An 8,222-nucleotide genomic window follows, 5' to 3' on the forward strand; every position below is an offset into this window, starting at 1 on the left:
ATTAAAAAATAGTATACATTCACTGAAAATTTATATTAAAATTTTCTTATTTTTTATTACTTTTTAAAATTAATTAATAGTAAATGGCAATTGTTTATTATTATTATTATTATTATTATTATTATTATTATTATTATTATTATTATTATTATTATTATTATTATTATAAAAACCTCGGTGGAGTCAAAGACATCCCGGGAGGATCCATTGTTATAAACACAGTTCATCATACCACGCCTTAAATATGAATGCTTGTTATGAATGCTTCATGATGCCAATAACAGATTTTACATTTAAGCACAAAAGATAAACAGGGTTGCAATAAAATGTAGGAATAGAGGAGCCTGTGTAGCTCAGTGGATGTGGCGTTTGCCAACCACAGCGCTTGGCCGCACGAAGGAAGACTTGGTTTCGAGTCTAGTCGGCGACTAGAGGAAATTTTTCTAAGCCTTTTCTCGACCAGTTCCCGAGTTAGTCGATCTCTAGCACTGGCAAGCAGGTTTTTCCTCCCGGAAACTCGGGTTTTTCGTCCTGTAAACTCAAGAAAATCGACCGTAGAACCCACATTATTTCAGACATTAAATATATTGTGTTAGGATTAGGGACCACGAGATGGCCGCACATTTGAGCCGTCTCTCTTCACTGAGTGCCGCTTAATTAGTGATAGGCTTGGGCCATCTATCTCTGATTGGTACCAGTGGAGATTGAACTGCCCACTCAGTCTCTAAAAGTTAGATAGGGCTAAATGGCCTCGCCTACTCCCCGTATACGGGAATAAAAAGGCGTTAGCTGATTATTATTATTATTATAATTATTATTATTATTATTATTATTATTATTATTATTATTATTATTATTATTCTCAATAAGGAATGGTGAAGAAAAGTATCAACTCAGTAAAATGTAGTAGCAGATTGATAATGGTAAAACTAGAAGCAAAACCAACAAATATTATAATAATACAAGCTTACATGCCTACTAGCGACCAAATTGCTGATGAAGTTGAGAGAGTATATGTAGATATTGAGAATCTAATCAAACTCGCCAAAAAGGAAAATGTTATTGTCATGGGTGAATGAAATGCAGTCATTGGTGAAGGCAAAGATGGTGTAGAGGTGGAAAGCATGGACTTAGATGCCGAAATGAAAGAGGAGATAGACTTTTGGAGTTCTGCCACTAATTCAATCTGATCATTACTAATGCCTGGTATGAGGTACCAAAAAGAAGGTGTACTTGGAAAACGCCAGGTGATATAGGAGGGTACCAAATATTATATTGTGACAAGAAATAGATTTAAAAATCAAGTAAAATCATGCAAAAATCACCTAGGAGCTAATGTTGACAGTGACCACAATTTTGTTTTATTGAAATGTAATCTGAAATTTAAAAAGCTGTCACAACCAAGGAAAAAGTGCAAATAGAACATAAATAACCTGAAAACTGAGGAAACCATAGAAACTATAAACAGCAAACTGATGAAAGAAATAAAACTGGAGAGAGGGAAAGAAAAACAGAGGGAAAATGGACTCATTTGAAAGATACAATCATCAAAACTTCCAATAACTTCGTAGGATTAAGGAACGAGCAAATAAAAAAGTTATGGACCAATCATAACAATCAAGATCTGATAGATGAAAGAAGGAAACACAAAACCTTCCTAAAGGAAGAAAGCAAAGAAAAATATAAACATATAAAAAATATGATAAATAGAAATAAAGAAGCAAAAGAACTATGGTATACAGAGAAATGTAAAGAAATAGAAGATCTAACAAACACTGGGAGAATCGATAAAGCTTATAACATTATAAAAGGAATAAGTCAGCAAAACAAGACAAGAAGTACAATTCTCAAAAATAAACAGAGGAACATACTTATAGATAAGAAAGAAATTTCAGAAAGATGGAAGGAGTACTTAGAAGATCTTTATAGTGGAAGAGATCTAGACACCAAGGATATAGAAGATAAAACAAGACTTGATGTGGAAGAAATTGGGCCAACTATATTAAAAGATGAATTTGAATTGGCACTGAATTGTCAACCAACAAGGCACCAGGATTAAAAATATCCCCTCAGAATTAATAAAATACTCAAAAAACATAACTAAGTCACCTTTTCAAGATCATAAAGGATATTTATGAAACGGGGATCATCCCCAAATATTTTACACAATTCTATATCATACCCATTCCTAAGTAAATGATGCAAACAAGTGTGAAAATCTTCGAACAATAAGCTTAATATCACACGCTTCGAAAATGCCACTAAAAATTATGCAAAAAAAACTAATAAAGAAGGTTGAAGATATGTTGGCAATTACCAGTTTGAATTCAGGAAACGGCAGAGGACAAAAGAAGCAATCCTAGCTCTAAGAACAATTATTATCGAAAGAAGATTTGAGAAGAATCAAAATACTCTAATAATCTCTCTTGACGTGGAGAAAGCCTTCGATAGTATTGAGACTGGAACGAAATCTTTCACCTCCTAAAAACAGTAAAGGTAGATTTGAGAGATAGAAGGCTCATATTTATTCTTTACCAAGCACTAAGAAGCCCTAATAGAAACAGCCAGCAATAAAAACCGCAACAGCAAATATATGTAGAGATGTAAGACAGGGGTACTTTCTTCAACCCATACTGTTTAATCTCTACATTGAAGATGCAAAAAATAAATTGAAACAACTAATAGAAACAGGAATTAAGATAAATGGAATTCATATTAACTGGTTACGGTTCGCGGATGATATAGTAGTTATAGCTGATGACAAAGACAAACTGAAAGCAACCCTGCCAAAGATGGAAGACATTTTCATGCAGTATAGCCTAAAATTAATTATAAGAAAACAAAACTATTAAATACAAGTAAAGCAAATCCATTGAAAATAAACCTGGAAATAAATAATAACCTAATACAACAGGTGTCCTCTTTTAAATATCTTAGAAGTCTTGTCACAGAAGATGGAAGTAACCAATCAGATATTAAAGCACTGATAATCTTAACCCAAAAAGCATTCTACAACAGAAGAAACATTTTTACCAGTAAAGGACTTAGAATCCAGCTCAAAAAATGCTAGTGAAAACATACATATGGAGCATTGCATTATACACTTGTGAGGCCTATGCTCTTACAAAACAAGACATCAAAACGTTGGAGGCATTTGAACTTTCGTACTGGAGAAAGATGATGAAAATTAGTTGGACAGAAAGAAAAGTAATGAAGAAATTCTAAATATAGTTCATGAAGAGCGGTCATTAATGAAATACATCAATTAAAAGCCTAATTAGACACTATAAATCTAACTAGTGCTAAGATTTATGAACAGATAAAAAGGAGGTCACAAGACAGAATGTTATGATGTGCTGCTATAATTAATTACCAATTTTCGGATTGATGCACCAAAGAAGAAGAATATTATTATTATTATTATTATTATTATTATTATTATTATTATTATTATTATTATTATTAGTATTATCAACAGATCATCATGGAGTAAAGCTGCTCCTCATGAGAGGTCCCACTCTTACACGACGCTTACCTCTCTCATACCTTGACGTACACGGATTCATTGTCCCTGCACTCATCACTCTCAGGCAATGTAAACCAATATCACCTAACACTCTTCATTCAAAAAATCTACTCCTCACCTCCTTCCTCACACCCACCTTATACAGTTTCGAGGAATTGCCTCTCGTTCTCAACCTATCTCCAGATATTCTATAAAAAATCTCATTCACATTAATCAGTTAATTTCCCCTTACCAACTTATAGATCTCGATCGTGCCTCTCCTCTTCATTCTCTACACTAGGCTCTGTAATTTGTATTCTCTCAATCTGTCCTCATATTCCACATTCCAGAGTGAGTAACCAACTTAGTCGATCGTCTCTGCATCCTCTCCAACATAGCATCATCCTTTCAAAAACCTGGTGACCAAATCTATGCACAGTAATCCAGATCTGCCTGATCAAAGCCTTGTATAATGGAATCAAGGCATTCTTACTTCTACAAGTCAGTGTAGAAGTTATGATCTTCTCCACATCATGCCCATAATCCGCTGTGTTCTCCTCACAATTTTAACAAAATTTCCATGAAATTTCAAGTCCCTATCCACCATCACTCGTAGAGCTTTCATCTCCTCCATCTGCTCTGAAATATCCTCACCAGTCCTATACTCCGCATCTCACCTTTGCTTCCCAAATTTTAAAACCGTACACTTTGCAACATTAAATTGACATACCACACACTCGCCTATTCAGATGGTCTATTTGGGTCCTCTTGCAAAGCTACAGTATCTGCTCTGGTTGTCATAATTCTCTCCAACGTTGCACCATCTGAAAACTACTATATATATCACCATTTAAGCCCTTTCCAGTATTATTTACATACAAATTAAATAACAATTGCCCCAATACAGATCCCTGGAGCACACCACTAGTGACTTACCTCTTCTGGAATATCACTCCTCCATACACAACCTGCTGATACCTACAAACTAGTAATTAAATTGATCCTAATTTATTTCTAGTTTGTCATATGGAAATCTATCGAAAGCCGTTTCAAAATCAAAATATACCATTGTATATATAAGATGGCTATCATTAAAGAGGAGATATTCAGAGCCATGTATCGAAAAATGCATTAGAAGGAATTCAAGCAAACTTGGTACACGTATAATCTGAAACATGGGGGTTTGATTTAAAGTACAAAAATCAAAATTCTGCCACCAAGGGACAATTAGCGAGAGAATCATATGATATTTGAATAATCTCAATGCATCTCTTGGCGAGTTGGTGGATATAATGAAGAACAAAATGCATTCGAATTATTTTGATAAGAGTTAACGGATATGGATCTCAGCTTACCGGAACGTCCGTTGCAAGTAAAGTTTTACCATTAACAACGCAGTAACGCTAATGTTGAGTTTCGCGAAATCCGTTGTCTGAAGAATAAGAGAAAAGGTTAGATGCAATAACAATCTTAGAAAAATGATTTTATGATTTGAAAACAGTGGAAATAGTGAGAAGTTTGGCCAGGACAAGGGCGCAAATGGATAATTCTGTGTAATTGATGCCATTCTGGGATAGTGGTAACTAAGATAGTGGCAACTAGGATAGTGGCAAGTGGACATATCAAGGCAAGTAGACATGGTGGAAAATCCTGAGTCAAATGCCAAGGGTCTCTTACAATGTCTCCCGTACCCAAACATGATGCAAAAACTCGACTGAGTTTACCCTGATGTTCTCAGCTAGAATGGAGGCGGATGATGTATGGCCATGGAAGATCTTGTGGAGACGAGGCACATTTTTATCTAAACGGTAGTGTCAACTCACACAATTGATGCATTTGTACTGAGAATAACCCTCATGTGCTCCATCACATCCCAATATACTCATCGAAAGTCACAGTGTGGTGTGGTTTCGCTGCATCCTTTATTATCGGTGCATATTTTTTCAAAGAACTTCGCCCGACAGGATCAGCGACTTGTATTGTGTCTGCTATTAGGTATCGAGAAATGATGCACAACTTTGTTGTTCTACGACTGCAGCAGCAAAAATATCCTGTTTCTACCATATTCATGTAGGATTGAGCACCACCTCACATTGTATTATCAAAACAGTGAGTGTTATGAAAACACTTCGCAGTGCACAGAGTGATTAGTCGTGTATTTTCCTCAGCATGGCCACCTCATTCACCTGATTTGAACCCCTGTGACTCAGCAATGGAGCCATCTGAAATGCTTGATTTAGCAACCTTGAAAGATAGAATAACGCAACATGTGAGGCAAATCAATTCAGATCTGTTGCGGTCTGTTGTAGAAAACGTCATTCACAGAATGCAGTTCTTAGAACATCTGAAAGGAGGACATATTGAATCATATCTGTAAGTTACACGAAAACAAAAATTGATTTGTTGTGTCCATTCTAGCCATTACTGTTTAATTAATCCCAAATCAAGCGCTTTTAGCTCCACTAATCTTCTCCCGGTGGTAGAATTTTTGCTATTTTTTATCTCCTGCAAATAAATTCCATGCTCCAGAGTGCATTTAGTCCATCACTTTTCGTTACAGAGCTCTGAACACGACATCTTTAATTATGGCCATCATATAGATCCCTCTTGTCCAATACATTCGTCACCTTGTTAAAATAAGTAGGCAAATTGCTAAAAAGCGATCTTCCTTTAGTAAACCCATGATATCCATTAAAGAGAATTCTACTTCTTCTTCTGCAGGCTTGTTTCACTTAAGTAAAGTAGATGTTCTCAGAGAGTCTTCTCCACATCCTACTGTCTTGGGCTGCAACTATATACCAGCTTCCTCCATCTCTTTTTTTGGCCTCCTGTGCTTCCTTCTCCACTGCACGTCCATCTACACGACCTTTCTTCTTCATACTTCCCAAATAGCCTCCTCATCACATGACCAAGCCATCTCGACCTTACCTCCTATATCTTCGCTCCTAAGTTCGTAGGTTTGACCGTTCCCCTCACATAATAATTTCTCAGACGATCCTTATTAAAGAGAATTCTACTACTGCTGACAATTAACTGATCATTCCTTCTCTTCACTAGCTTCTCCAACACCTTGACCACAGCGCCAGAGAGCAGAGTGGCCTATAATTCGAAGCCTTATTCTTATCACCCATTTATGAAGTGGTTCAGTTTTGCCATCTTTCCGCTCCTTTGAAACTAGGGCTAATCTAAGATTCGTGCTAAAAATGTAAGTTAAAGTTTTTATTAACTGCCTGGAACATTCCCACAAGACACCTGGTGAAGTCTCATGACCGTTAACATCAAGTTTTCTCAATTCCACATATACTTCTTACTGATTAATCATCATTGATTACTCCCCAATCCCACTGTTCTGAAGTTCTTTATTTTGTTACAATAACAAGGATGATATACTTTAATGAACTGCTCATTATAAACCTCTACTATATATTTAGTATTTATCATGCTACCATTATCTCTGACCACATCATCCTCCCATAATTTCCTAGAATTTATTTTAGCTTCATTCCCTAACTGGTCCTCAGAGCAATTTTGCTATCCATACTAAATCACCCTGCTTTCTTTCTCTTTGTACTCCTCATGTAACTGGTTATCTCTATTCATTTTTTGCTGCCTCCACAATGTCTTTTTTCCAGATTCTCGATCACCTGTTCAATCATTAATTTTATACCTCATTTAATCTCCTGACCTTTGGAATGCACTCAGTCATTGCCTCTGCCAGATTCTTTCTGAGTAGATACCAATCATCATTGATTTTTTTTCTTATTGTAATTCTTTACTCCTTGATATCTCTGAAAGCCATGTGCTGAGCTTATTATATTCACTTGAAAGATATTTATCTTTCAAGGGCAGTGAATATAGTAAGGGATAAAGGGATAATAAAGGGATATATGTGATAGTTTCATATATATCCCTTTCTCACAAATGTCTTGATATGTCTGGCCAACATCCAAGATCACTTAATGGTCACTTCCAGCAACAGCAAGAAGATGACATAATCAAATCCAACACCCAGACCCTCGATCCACATGAGACCTCTGTTACATTGCGCTTAAGTTAATTATCTCTTAAAAACTCAAGAAATTCGTGATCTTGGGTTTCTGATGCTGTACCATAATTAAAATCACGCATCATGATAACTGCTTTCTTATTAGCCAGATCAATCTGTCTAAACATTTCCTTTTCATCTCCTTTCACATTATCAGGTCTATAGCAACACCTTACTGAACATTTTATCCTGTCCACTTCCACTTTACACCCTACTGTTTCAAAACCTCTATCTGTATTTGCTATTGGCGTATCCGGCCTAGATGGCCATACTCGTCTGCCATCAACAACAACACTTCCCCTCCCTTTTTTTGCTTTGTCTCTCTTCACAAAAGACTATATATATCCCTTCATCTCCAGTTCTGTCAAATCATCCTTGTTGAACCATGTTACACTTACACCAACAATTTTTGAACAAATGAATTTATCAACACGACAATGTCATTCGCCTTTTGAAAACTTCTAGCATTTGAAAACATGCACATAGCTCATTTCTGTTTCTATACCAAGCCCACACCTCCACACTCCCTTATTCATTCCTGTGTTCTGTGATGTGATGAAAATACTGTCTTCTGATGATGTTCACTGATTATATCCCTGCCTGGATTGAACTGTCCCTGATATCCTTGACCATTTTAATCCTTTCTTGCGCTCTCATACATCTACTCCTGAA

Source organism: Typopeltis vanoorti, chromosome 8 (genome assembly GCF_054136105.1).
Source record: "Typopeltis vanoorti isolate ZY-2024b chromosome 8, IOZ_Tvanoo_1.0, whole genome shotgun sequence".
Lineage (NCBI taxonomy): Eukaryota > Metazoa > Arthropoda > Arachnida > Uropygi > Thelyphonidae > Typopeltis > Typopeltis vanoorti.